This window comes from Oryctolagus cuniculus, chromosome X, assembly GCF_964237555.1.
Source record: "Oryctolagus cuniculus chromosome X, mOryCun1.1, whole genome shotgun sequence".
Taxonomy (NCBI): Eukaryota; Metazoa; Chordata; class Mammalia; order Lagomorpha; family Leporidae; genus Oryctolagus; species Oryctolagus cuniculus.
The window spans coordinates 109981132-109996686 of NC_091453.1; the positions used below are offsets into that span (position 1 = coordinate 109981132).

The following is a 15555-nucleotide window of genomic DNA, read 5'->3' on the forward strand; positions in this document are numbered from 1 at the left end:
GGTCCTTTGCCTCCTTCTTCTGGACATCCTACCACCCGGTCCCCTCCCACGGTACTGTAGAAGCCAGCAGCTGGCCCCCTTTCTTCCCGGCTACGGCTTCTGCAGGGGAATTCTATCTAGGGATGCCAGGTTTATCAAATAAAAATACAAGACTCCCAGTTACATTTGAATTTCGGATAAACAATATTTTTTTGCTTGGTGTAAGTAGACCCAACGCAATATCTTATCTGGCAACTTTCTCCCTATCTGTTCTTCTATCCTGGTGAGTTGAACTAAAAAAAGTCAAACCCTCGAAAACGCACTTCGCCTTTTTTACCTTAAGGGCCTAGGCAGCCCCCTCAAGGGATTTCACCCTGGTTTTCTCCTAAGAGAGAACTCTCTCCTTCAATGGTCCAGAGTAAAGCAGAAGACTTACCTGATCAGCTGCAAGGAACTTAAGGAAGTTGGCTGGTGGAGAAAGATATTTTTGATAGTATAGCTCCTCCCACCCAAAGCTTTGGTAGCTCCTCCCACCAAGTTGCTACTTTATCAGCCACTCCACCTTCCCACCCACAGTGGCGCCACTGTATATGCAAATAACCGTAATGCCTGCTGGAGCTCCCCCTTTAGGTTAGAACCAGGAGGGGCAGGGTGTGTGACCCAGACTCGCCTAATTTCTGACTCGAAATGTAAAGAATGTTTTTTGGGCACATCAAGATAACATTTTTGTTTCTGAAGTTTCTTATTTGTGTATACAGGCTTAAGAGGTGGCTTAGCTTTTTGGTTCAGCTTTTTCTATGGAATACTCGAAATCAAGCAAAAGTCATTTATTAAAGCCCAGGAAATGACTGCTCAGTATCATGTTTCTAAATGTGCACATACTATCTGTGCACTCATACATTCAAAACACGCAGAGGAATACTTTTTATTTGCCTAGATATCTTTTGTAATCTGTCCTTGATTAGTTATATTAAGAGAGAGAAAACTAGAGGGGTATGGCTAATTTTAATGAGCCAAATAATATATTCAGGAAAAGTGGCTATCCATAATAGTCCTGCCTTACAGACTGTCACAAAAGTGGCAAGGGTAGACATTAAGGAATCAATTACTTGACACAGTCTTGAATTTATCTTTTACTCATTAAGAATGCAAACACTTTCACTGCAATTATCAAAGAGGGAGAATTAGTAAGGTCAGAAAGACTGAAATTGTACTCTGCTGGGGAAGTTTGCACACTTAGAGGCATAGCCTTGACCTATTAAGTGAAAAAGCAGGAAAGCCTCTTAGCGACCCTTCAGCTCAGCCTTTGCCAGAGTGTGTACCGCAGACCACCAGTCCCAAGATAGGACTTTCAAAAGCTGGGTCTTCCCACTCCAATGGTTGTAAGAGATACCATACTGTATTCCTCTCTTAGAGACTGACAACACACCAGAGAACAGCGCAGGTTCTCATACAGTGCTAGGGTCAAGAAATCTGTTAATTTTTCTCAACCCAGCATTTCCCAACACTGTTTAATCGCCCCCCTTTTCACCAAAAGAATATCCTTATGAAAACACTGATTGAGGGGCCAGTGGTGTGGCTCAGCAGGTTAAGCTGCCACCTCCAGGGCTGGCATCCCATATGGACACCAGCTCGAATCCCAGCTGCTCCACTTCTGATCCCCGCTGTGACTTCTGTACCTTGAAACCATGCCAGTTACTTTAGGTTTTCCATGACTTAAAGGTCTCAAGTGAGTTTCACTGCACTAAAACTTGAGAAGTAGGAAGGTATTTGCCAATCTCGTCAATTTCCAAGGGTCTTGCTTTTACACTAAGCTTAAACCGTGGGGTTTCCACTTGGCAAAATTCAATTTCCCGTCCTTAGGTAAAAAGAAAGTTTCAAAGAAGAAATTAACTTAGAAAAATGTATAAGGAGAATATAAGAAAGGCAATCAGTATTGTTCACATTTGAACAATTTATCTTTGCAGTTCATAGTGTACTTCTAAGAATAAATTAAATAATTATGTCTCTGTAGCCAGCCACATACCCCTCCACCCAAAGGTTACATAAAGGGCAGACATAGTTATTGATTTACTTCTGCATTTTGTAATTAGGGGCACAAAGATGAAAATCAGTCCTTCTCTTGTTAAGCATGAGTCTTCTTTTGGCTAAAGAAATTTAACTCGGGGCCAGCATGTGGCGTAGCGGGTAAAGCTGTCATTTACAGTGCCGGCATCCCGTATGGGCTCTGGTTCGAGTCCCAGCTGCTGCATGTCTGATCCAGCTCTGTGCTATGGCCTGGGAAAGCAGTGGAGGATGGCCCAAGTCCTTGGGCCCCTTCACCCACATGGGAGACCCGGAAGAAGCTCCTGGCTTCTGGCTTCGGATCAGCGCAGCTCCAGCCGCAGCAGCCATTTGGGGAATGAACCAGGGATGGAAGACCGCCCCCCCCCCCGCTTTCTCTCTCTCTCTCTCTCTCTGCTTCTGCCTCTGTAATTATGTCTTTCAAATAAATAAATAAATCTTAATAAAAGAAATTTAACTGGCACCGGCATAGGGCCTGGACCAGTGGCCATTTGGGGTGTGAACCAGCAAATGGAAGATCTCTTTCTCTCTCTCTGACTCTCCTCCTCTCTAACTCTGTCTTTCAAATAAATAAAATAAATATTTAGGAAAAAAACAACAGATATTTCTACTTCCCAGGCTACTGTTGTCCCTCTAAGATCATTAGAAAGATGGCACATCAACTGGCTGGTAGCTATGTCCAGAAAGTGCTTAGTAGACAAGTATGTGGCAAATGGGATAGTCTGTTACATACCTAGGGCTCTTCATTGACCCTAAAACAAATAAGACAGGGTTGTTTCTCATCTTCCCAGTTAGCTCTAGTAACATTTTGCACAATTGCATAATGCCAGTTAGTTTGGGAGACGCAACATCAAATATTCAGGTGGTAGCTCACGACAGCTTAAGCACAAATGACCATGACCTGACAAAAGGAGCAGTCTGGGGTCGTCACTGTGTCATACAGGGTTAAGCCGTGACCTTTGATTCTGCCATCCCATGTGGGCACCAGTTCAAGTCCCGGTTGTTCCACTTCTGATCCAGCTTCCTGCTAATACTCCTGGGAAAGCAGCGGAAGATGGCCCATGTAGGAGACCTGGATGAAGCTCCTGCTCCTGGCTCCTGCCTCGTCCAGTTCTGGTTATATTGCAGAAATTTGGGGAGTGAACCAGCAGGTGGAAGATAGCTCGCTCTCTCTCTCTCTCTCTCTCCCCCCTCCCCATCTCTCTGTGTCTTTCTTCCTCTCTCTATAACTCTGCTTTCCAAATAAATATATATTTCCAAATATATCTTTTTGTAAGGGAATAGTCTGGCAATATCCCATGCAGGTAGGGGACTGGTAGAAGTACAACTTGATGAAACACTTGGCCTGTGCACTTGGTGACCACCCTAAGAGAAGAACCTTTTGGAAACACATAAGTGCCGTTCAAAGGCAAGTTCACTTAGACTACTAGTGTCTGAGTGCTGTGGGTTTGACACTATCACAAAGCTAGAGAGACCCCAGAAGATGACAAAAGGCCAACCTTATCAGAAAATGGGATGAAGTGTTCCCCTAAAGCATTTCATCGCCCTCTATTCTAAAAAGAGAAGCATCCTCTTCCTATCAGAACCAGATGATTGTCAAACAGTTGCTGCTCCCATGGCGGAGAACCCAGACAAATGAGAGCTCACATAAACTACACACACAGACTCACAAAATACAATCCCATTATAAGTTCCATTTTAGCCGGGTGTTTTATTTAATGACCATAAACTAGATACATGTTGAGATAGTACAAAGTGAGGGTGAACTGAAGCTAAGATTTGACTTTTTCTGTGCTTTAAATGTAGCCTAGGACCAAGAGTTATGTTTATATATTTTCTTTTCCATATTGGCAATTTCTTATTGGTCAAGTAAATATTACTGGGATGCCTTCATCCTGTATAGGAGTATCTTGGTTCTATGTGGCCTCCAACTTCCTGTCAATTAGCACGCTGGGAAGCAGCAGGTGATGTTCAAGAACGTGGGAGACCCAAGTTGAGTTCCTGGCTCCCAGCTGCTGCTCCTGCCTTGGGAGGTCCTTGCAGGCATTTGGAGAGTGAACCAGCAGATGGCAGCTCTCTCTGTCTCTGCCTCTGTGTGTGTGTGTGTGTGTGTGTGTGTGTGTGATTTTGCCCCATAAGTAAATACATAAACAAAATGCCTTAAAATGTATTCACCAAATAAAATTGTAAAGTTTTTCACATACAAAAGAATATGTGACTGTGTCATGTAAACATGTCAATAAGGTAACATCACAATTTTATTCTACAATTTATTATTTAGGTTTTTGCCCACAGCTTTAAAAAATGTAGTATTACAAACATTTGCCAATGACAGTAGGAAATCTGGCTCTTACAGGAAGGGGCTAGATAGTGAGCATGCAGAGCCCAAGACTGTACTCAGACTTTTAAAGACAGTAGGATAGGGAAAATTAGAACAATAAGAAATAAATCCATGGTAATATGAACCGAGTGTTCGGAACCAGGTCACACGCTCTTCATGCTCTGACTTCTAATGTGTTTGTTTCTAAGCAAAGATGAAATACATTTAAATTTTAATGTGAATGTAATATTTTATTAGAAAGAGGGATAGGTTGGAATTTAAGTGCCTCAGATTCTAATTACTTCTGGATCATGGGTAAATTATTTTCCAATTCCATTAATTAACTTCTCTAGGCACAATTCCTACATTACGTATTTATAAATTCTTTAAAAGAATATAGGAACAAAGTAAAATTTACCATCCTTTGGAAGTAAAATAAACTTTTAAAAATTTATATTTGTTTTTCTTTATTAGTTCTTTGTAATAGAACTAAAATGTTTCCTGAGAATTAAGTATTAGAAATTCAGACACATTATAACTACTTTTTTTTTACAGGCAGAGTTAGAGAGTGAGAGAGAGAGACAGAGAGAAAGGTCTTCCTTCCATTGGTTCACCCCCCAAATGGCCGCTATGCCGATCGGAAGCCAGGAGCCAGGTGCTTCCTCTTGGTCTCCCATGCGAGTGCAGGGGCCCAAGCACTTGGACCATCCTCCGCTGCCTTCCCGGGCCCCGGCAGAGAGCTGGACTGGAAGAGCAGCAACCGGGACAGAATCCGGTGCCCCAACCAGGACTAGAACCCGGAGTGCCAGCGCTGCAGGCGGAGGATTAGCTTAGTGAGCCGCGGCACCTGCTTATAACTACTTTTAAATAATTTTACCTCCCCACAGGAAGTAACGCATTATTATACCTGAAATTCTTGATTACATGAGTAATATAGATTATCATGTGCCTAGGGATGGAATTTACACATAATGTTTAAAAATTAAGATTGCTTCTCTTATCAGAACTGAATATTATTGTTAAACAGCTACTGCTTCCACAGTTTAATGGCATAGCATGTAAAATGGCAGAGGATAAAGAAGCGGATTCAGACTTTAATCTCACCCTTGCAAATAACTAAAAGGGGAAAATAATTATTGCTCCTTTTTCTTTTCAGTGAGCAATAACCCAGTGCCCATTTACAGTACTAGTTTATCAAGAGATTATCCTTTACCAACTTAAAAAAATGTTTATTTATATTTATTTATTTATTTATTTAAAGGGTAAAATGGCACAGAGGGAGGCAGGAGGAGAAAGAGAGAGATCGTCCATCTGTTGGTTCACTCCCCAAATGCCTGCAACAGCTAGGGCTAGGTCAGGCTAAAGCTAGAAGCCTGGGGTTCCATTTGGGTCTCCTATGTGGGTGGCAAGAACTCTAGTACTTGGGTTATCACCCATTGCCTCCCAAGAGCATTAGCAAGGAGCCAGAATAGAGGCATGCAGTACCTGGTACTCAAACCACACACTCTGCTATGAATGCCAGTATCCCAAGAGGCAGAATAACCCACAGCACCACAGTGTCCCTCCTAACACAAGCTTTTGCCTTAAGATGTGGATAAGGAAAATTCACTTTACAACCATAAAACATTCAAAGTAATTTCTATTATATGAAAACTCTTGGAGTATCGCATGCTTTGAGTGATAATGTTTTATTCTAAGCTTGCCACAATTACTGTTCCATTTTATTTATAACACATGTTTAAAATGATAATAAGAAATCAGCCTCTCTCTCTGTCTCTACCTCTCTCTGTAACACTGTCTTTCAAATAAATAAATAAAAATCTTTAAAAAAAAAGGAATCACATAACTCATTTTCCCCTGGTAAGTTAGAAAGATAAAGCAAAACAAACAACAGACTGGAAGAGAAAATGCTAAGTGCACTTAAAATTACTAACAGCAAAGAACAGTAAAGGGATCCTAAATAACATTTACCTGAATTGGTAAAATAATAAAACAATTTCATTATAAAACTGTTTATAAATGTTTGAGCCAATTTTTCATTTTTTTAAATTTTTTGAGCCAAGAATGACTCAAACATGGGAAATATGTTTGACCATCATATATATATATATATACACACACACACACTCACACACACATGCATATTTTTCCTCTCACTTGCTGCAATGAAACTTTGAAAGTCCACTTGTGGTTGCTAGCAACAATATAGATTTGGGCATAAAAAAGTCACTAATCTTTAAAAAGAAAGCGACAAGTGATAGAATAGTAAATAAAACAATTTGCCTTCCTTTTGGTTTCAAATATTTAGACAGTAACATAATTTGTGTCCAATCACCTAGCATGTAGTATTGCATGAGAGATTTCTACATGCTTTACAACAATAGTATTCTATGGCCAAGGAATTTGGAGAAATGTTGGATTACACGAATGAAGTGCTGTATTTCATTTAGTCCCTCTCTAGGCCTTCTCTCAGCTCAAAAACACTGTGATGTTCCTTGGGGAGAGAAATAAAATATCCTTCCTAGACATTTTACGTCTTCTTAGAGACATACGTCTTCCAGAACAGGTGCCACTTCCCTTCCCTCAGATCTGAATATAAACAATAACCCCCTGAAAGAAGGCATTTGCACAAGAGGGCAGGGAAGAAGCAGCGCTGGGGAAAGAACAGAGAGTTGGAAATTCTGAAACTTTGAAACATCAGCCTTAATTAACACCCTCCTGAACTTTCCTTAAGTTCTCTCCAAACCAATCCTTCTCAAAGTTTTGTGTTCATGTAAACCACCAAAAGGGTTTCTTTTTTAAAAAAACATTTATTTATTTGAAAGCAGAATCACTAACACACACTCACTAACACACACGCACGAGAGAGAGAGAGAGAGAGAGAGAGAGAGAATCTTCCATCTGCTGGTTTACTCCTCAAACAGCCACAATAGCCAGGGCTGATCCAAAGTGAAGCTCAGTACTCCATCCAGGTCTCCCAAGTGGGTGGCAGGGGCGGAGCACTGGGACCATCTTCCGCTTCCTCCCAGATGCATTAGCAGAAAGCTGGATTGAAATCAGAGTAGCCAGGACTTGAACTGGCATTCCTATATTGGGATGCTTGCATTTTTGAGCAGTGGCTTAACCCACTGTGCCACAATGCCAGTCCCTGAAAGATTTCTTGACACACAAAGTGCCAGGCCTAATCCAGAGCTTCTGATTTAGTAGGTGTAGGCATGGACTAAGAATTTCCATTTAGAACAAGTACCCAGGTAAGGCTGGTACTGCTGGTCCGCTCACCACAATTTTGAAAACTTCTGCCATTAAGGCCATACTGTCCATACTGTCCCAATAAATCCACCTCCTTATTCACGTTTTCTAATGCTACTGACAATTCAGTATCCAAAAGGTCACATTGAAGGGATTTGGGCATCTTAATTCCCCATTCCTGATAGCACTAATGATGCTAGCAGTCATGGAAAAGAAACCCAGTCCAGGTCAAGAAAAAGAAGAGCTGGGTTTCTCAAAAATCTCTTCTATTTCTAGGAAACACGTTCACTTAATGTTTATAAAAGCTAATATAAGAATATGAGAACTCTGTATTACATGCCACTTCCATTGGCTCTACAAACCTCTCCAGATTACTCTTCTCAGTCTGAGTATTTGCTCTGTACTTAAATCCAGGCAAAAAAATTTTTTCTAATAATTTCCCACTCAGCTCTCCAATAAATTCCTACCTTTATTCATCACAGAAACCCCAATCATTTGGAAGCATTATCTCTTTCCCTCATACCCTAAAAAAATCTGGAAAAATAACAAACTCAAAGGAGGAAAATACTTGTCATATCAAATAAGTGAACGACCCAATTCTGAGTGCATAAATCCAAACCTAAAATATCAATTTGAAATTTGATATTTTGATATTTTGAATTTGAAACATGAAAACAAGCACTGAATACAAACTTCATTAGTTGCCCATTCAGTGAGACAGCAGGGGAAAATACACCACAAACACCACTCTTTCTATCCTAGTAAAGGAAATAAATCAAGTCATATCTGTGGTATGAGGAGCCTCAGCTGCACTAACTGAACATCACGATATCACCAGAGACTATTTTAACCTGAAGCGCCCAGTTTGCAATAGTGGAATACACAGAATACATTCATGAATATGTCTAAAAGAATAACACTCAGGTAGCTTAATAAACTGCAAACAAGGAGATCAGAAATACAATTAGCCTCTTCCCTTGTTGACTGACTCTTATATCATACAGTTGCCTTCTTCCAGAAAGGCTGGGAAATGACTTAAAAGAAAAGATATTTTTCTTTTCTTATAGCAAACCCAAAGAGCACAACTGCTATCAGGGCAACAGACAGGATAAATGTCACATGCCACCAGAGTGCAAAATTATCAATCTGAGAATTCTGTCAAATTGAGGAAGTGGTTTTGGTTTTATTTCACCAGCTACCTATTAACATTGAATTATACCATAATGTACCTGGGAAAGCAGGCTCCCACCCATGTGGGAGACCCAGATGGAGTTCCAGGCTCCTGACTTCAGCCTGGCCCAGCCCTGGCCACTGTGGCCATTTCAGGAAAGGAACTAAAGGATGGAAGATCTCTCTGTCTCTCCCTCTCTATTACTCTGCCTTTCAAAACAAATAAATACATCTTTAAACAAAGGAAAAGCACTAGCACAGATTAAATTCTCGGTATTGAGTTTTTTTTTAAAGAGTCAGTGCATAGGTTCTATCAGAACTTTTCTTTGTCTTTCTTTATTCAAACTCTTGGGACTTTAAAAACCTCACTGTGTACTTTCAGCAGGTTATTAACTTTAAATATATATTTTTATTGGACTAGGAAGTCACCTCACCAAACACTTTTCTGCACATTATAACCTTGTTCTTGACTCAGAATGACCTTATTAGAACTAAAAATGCTTCAAAGATATCTTGATTTACAAGATATCCATCAGTTTTATAATTCAAACATTTTAAAACAAAAGAATGCTTTAACAATACTAGATTGGCATACTAATTATTTAAAAATGACATTTGATGGCGGGCACTCAGAATTTTCTTTTAAAAGCCCACATACAACAGTAAAAGTGCTCAGAAACAACATTTGGAAAATATCTAACAGAGTTTGTCCAAAAAACTTTTCTATAATGCTCAGGGATCTTCAAAAAGTTCATGGAAAGTACATGTTATGTAAAAACTAAGCAAGGATTTTAAAAATTTGGGGGGATGGCGCTGTGGCATAGTAGGTTTGGGCCTCTGCAGCACCTGCATCCCATATGCACACTGGTTCCTGTCCCAGCTGCTCCTCCTTCTCTTCCAATCCAGCTCCCTGCTATTGGCCTGGGAATGCAGCAGAAGATGGCCCAAGTGCTTGGACCCCTGCACCCATGTGGTGGACCCAGAAGAAGCTCCTAGCACCTAGCTTCAGCCTGGCTCAGCTCCGGCCATTGTGGCCATTTGGGGAGTGAAGCAGTGAATGGAAGACCTCTCTCTGTGTCTCTGCCTCTTTAACTCTGCCTCTATAATAAATAAATAAATCTTAAAATTTTTTTGCACCGAAATAAACTTATCTTTTCCTTCTGTTTTTCCCGTGAACATTGTGAAGTACCCTGTGTGACAGATCTTCACTTAAACTTCAGTGAACTGTGATGTTAAGGTGAGCACAAGAGCAACAGGCTGGGGTAGCGCATCCTTCTCCTTAGCCAAGCTGCCTTCACCTGCATCTCGATTCCATCGCCAGCTTTCCCTTTCCATCACCACATTTCATCCAAATCCATAGCTTTTCATGCCTTCGATACTTCACCGGTTTTCTATAAAGTCCTCCCTCTGTCCAGTCTCTTTTGCTCGACCAGTTTTCTTGCCAAGGCTCATGATGTCTTTTCTCTGCTTAAAAATGGGTTGCTTTTCTCACAGCAACAAAATAAAGCCCACACTCCTCACTGACTTCTAAGACCATGTCTCTGCACTTTAAGCTCAGAGTTTCACTTAACTGCCCAAACACATAAAAGTTTTTGCTGTCTTTGCTCAGATTAGCCACATTTCTGATCCTCTTCTTCAAAGAATACCTCGAACAGTACCCCTGCCATGACTGCATCTTTATCCACCACAGCTGGATGTCATCTCAGTCTCTGCTACTCCCCTTGGACACTTTTGGCTATGACTTTGTGCCTGGTTTATGGCACATAACACAAGCAACCGCATACTTTGAGCTCAGACAAGAACCATGTCTTGCATCACTTTGTATTCCACATCCTACTGATTGATCCCAGTGCCTTGCAATCAGTAATAGATTTCAATGAATGCTTGTTGAAGGAATAATTTCTTTGGGGAATTGGATGTATATAGAACTCTTAGTGCTCTTAGCAGGACTTTCAGTACTAAATAACCTCTGTACATTTATTCAAATCTTTGTAGTAAACCAGAACCCATAGTCCCACAAATTGAGTGCTGCTGCTTACTGTCGGAGGAAGAGAGACAGAAGCAGTAGTTCCCATGATTTGCTTAAGCCCTTGTTACAGTGTCGTTACAAGGCAACATTTTTCTGTTTATGCCACTTGCTGATACCATGCCTCACTCTAAATATTTCAAAGGTTACTTCTGTGACTTCTACTTACTTCACCAAAGGAAAAGGCATTGCTCAAGACTCAGGCTCCTTTGAAAAATAAGACAACATTCCAAAACAAAATCCTTCCTCTGTGGGGGACTGGCAGAATAAAGATGGACATGGTTTTAAAATATTTCAGTTACACTGAAGTTAAGATATTTGTTTCTATGTAGGACATTGTGCTGGCTAGTAAAAAAAAATGAAATAATCAAGAAATTACAAAAAAATCTACAGATCATGTTTTTATAAAATCTGTAAAAAATTCTGTGTTCATCATCGAAGTACAGTATGTGATAAGCATAAATCTTGGGGACCAGCATTGTGGTGTAGTGGGTAAAGCCACCACTCGTGACACCACATACCATATGGGCACTGCCAACCAACTCCTAGCTAATGGCCTGGGAAAAGCAGAGGAAGATGGACCAAGTGTTTGAGTCCCTGCCACAGAGGTAGGAGACCTGGATGGGGCTCCAGGCTCCTGGCTTCGGTCCAGCCTGGAGCCAGCTGTTCTAGTCATCTAAGGAGTGAATCAGTGGATGGAAGATCTGTCTTTCTTTCCCTCTCTCTGTAACTCTGACTTCAAATAAATAAATAAATCTTTTTTAAAATGGTAAGCATAAACCTTAACAACAGAAAAACAATTTCTGGGATACCTAGGAAAATGTGTCAAATGTTTAAAACAAAAAAGCAGAGTTCATAGAGATAGCAAAAATTCTCAAATTGTTATTTCAGTGCTGCTATCTTTCACAAACAGAAGAATGCATAAAGCTTTTAAAACAATGTGACAATGTGGTGTTCAAACAATGTAATCTTACAAGAATTTACTTTCTGACAAGGAATTGCAACTAAGAGATAGTGGTAGCACAATGTATTTAGAAGCAAATAAATGATGAGTAGAGTTTAAAGTCACTGAAGAAAAGGTTTTATGTATGCCCTTGTACATATTAAAGAGAGAAATTAGAACATTACTTGTATGCAATTAGCTAGCAAGTCATGACAAACACATAAGATATGTTGTGGCTTGAGGAATCTGTCATAGTTACCACAGTTTAATATGTTTACTGTGGATCCTATAGTTTCACACTTATGAATGCTTTTCACAATGCAGAAACTACAGCGTCCATTATCTATCTTTAAGATTATAGGTGGGTGAAAAAATTAATTTTTCTACCAGCTTCCAGTATGTAAATAAAAATTTGAGTTTTGACAGAAAAAAAGCCCATTTATGATAGAGGAGAAGTCCAATTTAAGGCATATAAATTTAAATGCCCCTGACCAAGTTACAGCTGCCTAACAGTTTTTAACAAATGGATCCTGTAGCCATATCTATCTACAAACCAACAGATTAGCGTGACATCAAGCAATAGTATACAAACTCATCATAAACAAGGTACTGAAAAATAGTTTACTTTTTTTTTTTTTAGAGAGACAGCATGGTTAAGCTCAAATCTGGGAGAACATTTAGAAAATACAGTGTTGATGAAGAAGTGGAATCATTTACTGACTTTCGGAAAAGCAATATCAAGAAGCACAGCAAAAAGCACAAGCAAAACTTTCAATTACATATAGCAGCAGCAAAACCCAATCCTGGGGTGAGAATGGAAGGCAAAGAAATAAAAGCATTGAAAACTCCAAGCAGGACGGCAAATCTGTATTAGACAGCAGCAATAACAAAACCACAAATTTAAGAAACAGATTACATAGTGGATGAAACAGAAGAAAATGAAAAGATTATTTGCAGATAATGAGAAAAGAGCAGATGGCTAAGATTCTTCTGGAATATATAACTGTATACATCAAGGATCAAGCGACACACTGAGGCAGTAAGGTCACCTCAGGTGTTATACAAGCAGAAAGCTCATTTTTAAGGGCAAGTAGAGCAGTTTAAGTGAATGATGTTCTAGGAACAAAGTCATGTTCTTAGAAAATTTAATTCCAATTTCCAGAAGTACAGAAGCACTTTTTATTCACACTTCATAAAAACTCTGGTATGAAACACTATTTGTAATGACTTCATACAGCTGTGCTATAGGAAGAGAATTAATTAATGGCCAAGTATAATCAGGTATATATTTCCTAATATATAAGAGTTTCTTCCAAACAAGAGTTGACATACAATAGACAGTTCTCAAATCTCTCCTATTTAATGCTGTTCCATGCTAACGGGTTAGTCTTTTTAGTTTTTTAAAAAAGATTTATTTATTTATTTATTCATTCATTCATTTGAAAGACAGAGATACACAGAGAGAGACACAGATCTCCCACCAGCAAAGGCTGTGGCTGGGTCAGGCCAAAGTCAGGAGCCAGGAGCTTCATCTGGGTCTCCCATGTGGATGTAGGGATCATCTTGGGCAGCTTCTGCTGCTTTTCCCAGGCACATCAGTGGGGAGCTGGATTAGAAGTAAAGCAGCCAGGACAGGAAGCAGTGACCGTGTGGGATGCTGGCACTGCAGGCAGAGGCTTAACCTTCTAAGCCACAGCACCGACCACAAAGGTCAGTCTTAATGGTATCTTCAAATTGTGGTTGGAGAAAACATCCCTAACCCTATTCTGAGTCTGCTCACCAGATGTCCAGTTGCAACTGGGCTGTGGAATGGAGAGAAAAATAACCTTGAGCTATAATTTCATAAAACAATATGTTTTAAATAAGTTGGGTCAGATTTCAAATTATTGTTTTTTAAAAAAAAAAACCTGACAAATTATAAAGCTGGACTGCTATGGCAATATTTTCAGCTGATCAGTGACAAGTGTCTAACTAGCTGATGAGAAAGTGACAGAACCAGTCATCGAAGAATTATATGCAGTGACAATGTATGTGATTCGCAGCCACAGTTATAACCTCCGATTCTGCCTGGCTAACTCAGCAATGTAGTGTTTGAGGAGAAAAATGGACAAAGAAGCAGAAACAACTATGTCCTGACACTTAACTGATTAAACAACATTTAGTATCAAAAAAGTTAGATAACTGTTTAGAAATAAAAGAACACCCAGTTTCTTTTTCTCCTCCATTTCAAAACTAATTGTCCAAGTGACTGTCAATGAACTAAATACGAATGTTAAAATCTTAATCTAAAAAAATTATCATGAAACAGTAAAAGAGGGAGGGGTTAGGAAAGGAATATAGTTGGCTTCCCTCTCATGCTGCGCTCTTAAGTAGAAAAAAATTGAGGGACCAGCACTGTGGTGTAGCTGGTAAATATACCACCTGCAACACTGACATCTCATATGGGTGCCAGTTAGTGTCCCGGCTGCTCTACTTCCGACCCAGCTCTCCACTAATGTGCTTGGGAAAGCAGTAGAAGATGGCCCAACTGCTTGGGCCCCTGCACCTGCATGGGAGACCCGGAAGAAGTTCCTGGCTCCTGGACTCAGCCTGGCCCAGCTCTGGCCATTGCAGCCATTTGGGGAGTGAAGCAGCAGATGGAAGACCTCTCTCTCTCTCTCTCTCTCTCTCTCTCTCTCTGTTTGTGTCTCTCCATGTCTCTTTAACTCTGCCTTTCAAATAAATAAAAATAACTGCTTAAAAAAAACACAAAAAATAAAAAACCCAAATAACCACATAACTTCACAGGCAGGACATGCCAGTGTTATTTGGGACAGTATGATCATGTCAAGAGTCAGAAGTTTTGGTTTAGTAAAACAATAGTCCGTTGATGTTTTCTCCATTTTCTTCTCTATAGGGAAAATGATAAAAATGATTGGAAAGACCACTAGTGTCATTAGACTGTTTTGATAATTGTGTATGTAATCTTGGATAAGTGACTCTCACTGAGTGTTCAGTTTTCTCATCTGTGAGTGGTAGAAATTTTAAACTGATGGTCTCTCTTCCACAGCAAAAAGCCTTGATTAGATAGGTCTGTAAAGAGCTACTTAGGATATGAGTGGTTTCAAAACTATTTCATCCAGCTTTTGGGGGCTCAGTTTTAGCGTCAGCTAATTCCTGGATTTCAGACTTTTCTCCTTACCACACCCAAAGTTATTTTACAGAAAAGACAGAAAAGGATACAAAACAAAATCGTGACTGAATTTCTGAACCTCAAATGACAGGAGATATTTGCGTAAGACTTAAGAAGCTGGCCGGCGCCGAGGCTCACTAGGCTAATCCTCCGCCTGCGGCACCAGCACACCGGGTTTTAGTCCCGGTCTGGGCGCCGGATTCTCTCCCGGTTGCCCCTCTTCCAGGCCAGCTCTCTGCTGTGGCCTGGGAGTGCAGTGGAGGATGGTAAAGTGCTTGGGTCCTGCACCCCATGGGAGACCAGGAGAAGCACCTGGCTCCTGGCTTCGGATCAGCGCAGTGTGCCGGCCGCAGCGGCCATTGGGGGATGAACCAACGGAAAAGGAAGACCTTTCTCTCTGTCTCTCTTTCACACTGTCCACTCTGCTTGTCAAAAAAAAAAAAAAAAAAAAAAAAAAAAAAAAAAAAAAAGACTTAAGAAGCTAATCTCACTTTTTGCCATCATGTCCTTTTTCTGTTCCAGGCCCCGGCGCAGGGTCCCCCAGAGCATTCACTTGTGGAGTCTCCTTCGTCTCCTCTCGTCTCCGAGAGCTTGTTTGGCTTTCATGAGACCATGCCACTTTCAATGGGCGC

The 15555-nt window shown here is 40.4% G+C and overlaps 1 protein-coding gene across 9 annotated transcripts in view; it reads right to left on the bottom strand.

The window, feature by feature from the left end:
• MBNL3 (muscleblind like splicing regulator 3) overlaps positions 1 to 15555 on the bottom strand; it is a 124604-nt gene that overhangs the window by 42563 nt on the left and 66486 nt on the right. The window contains exon 1 of one of the 9 annotated variants that reach the window (XM_051827799.2): positions 317 to 340. The exons of the other annotated variants lie outside the window; for them this stretch is intronic. The gene's annotated coding sequence lies outside the window, so the exon portion shown is untranslated. Of the gene's footprint in view, positions 1 to 316; positions 341 to 15555 lie in introns of those variants that run through there. 9 annotated transcript variants of the gene reach the window in all.